At 41.4% G+C, this 1,187-nt stretch overlaps 1 pseudogene; it reads right to left on the bottom strand.

Moving 5' to 3' along the window:
* Nucleotides 1-670: 670 nt before the first annotated feature.
* On the bottom strand, nt 671-785 carry LOC114606936 (U6 spliceosomal RNA; annotated as a pseudogene).
* Between the last annotated feature and the right edge of the window lie 402 nt (nt 786-1,187).

The raw sequence follows: 1,187 nt of genomic DNA, 5'->3' as shown, positions 1-1,187 counted from the left end.
AGACGACCAGTGACCTCACTGATGTGGTCCAAAGGAAAGGAAAGCAATACATTTGACTCCAGGTTGGCTGTAGGAGTTGCCAGAAGGAGGCATACAAGGCACCATCCATCTTAGGGACTTCAGTCCAGATTTGTATAGGATTTACTCCTTAGCCTTTTCTTCAGCTGCAGATACAGATTGTTCCTCAGGGTTTACTCCTGAAGGCTTTCTCATGAATGGTTAAAGCTACAAGGCAGTGGAGATTTAGGATCAGAGTTTTACTTCTCCTAGATGGAGAACACTTCCTTTCAGGTGTTCGTCTGGTGCATATGGATATCTGTGGATATTTGGAGGGCCTTGGGCCTTAGATAACTGAGAAGGACCCTTCCTAGATATGGAATTCTGCTGATCATGGTGTAGCCATCAAGGCCTTCTCTGAAGATCTGAGCTGCCAGCTCCATATTTTGATCACAACATGTTTAGGGCCTTATGTGCCAATGACAAAACCTTGAACATGGCTTAATAGCTTATAGGTAACCAGTACAGTTATTTCAACACCCTATTTGTGTCCCTAAACACCCTAGCAGTTGTAGTTTATGAACCAAGCACAGAGAAGCTCCACATTGAGCATATTCCAGTAGTCAAATTGAAGGGTTATAATGGACCACAGTAGCCAGGTTCTCTCTGTTCAGAAATGGGTGTAGATGTCACTGCATCAAAGTTAGTGATGGGCAGGGGCCATGCTAATCTTCTCTGTATCATTCCAATTTTAGTATATGTGCTGCCGATATTATATATGAAAGAACACTGTAAGCATCTGAAGACGTTTCTAGGTTTGAGTTGAAATGTTTTGTAATCTGAATATAAGGAACTGATTTACATTTAATGAGGGGAAATACAAAAAAAGAGAGAAGGTAAAAAAGTGGCTATAGAAATGCTAAGAATTAAGTAATTATGTTTGGGAAGTCAGAAAAGGGGACGGGGGAGGTCAATGCTCAGTTTGAGCAATGCTTCGGGTTATGGAATTATGTAATTGGAATTGTGATTCTGATAAAATTGAAAATTTAATAAAAATTAAACAAAAAAACAAAGTTGGTGATGGGCACTCTGTGCCACCAAGGCCACTCGGACCTCCAGGGACCAAGATGGCTCAAGGAACAGCCCCCAGCTACATACTTCAGTGAGTGTGTACCCTTATCCAGAACTAT

The sequence above is a fragment of the Podarcis muralis genome, chromosome 11 (genome assembly GCF_964188315.1).
Source record: "Podarcis muralis chromosome 11, rPodMur119.hap1.1, whole genome shotgun sequence".
Classification (NCBI taxonomy): domain Eukaryota; kingdom Metazoa; phylum Chordata; class Lepidosauria; order Squamata; family Lacertidae; genus Podarcis; species Podarcis muralis.
The sequence above is the reverse complement of the archived record's forward strand: the minus strand, read 5'-3'. Positions and strand labels throughout refer to the sequence as shown.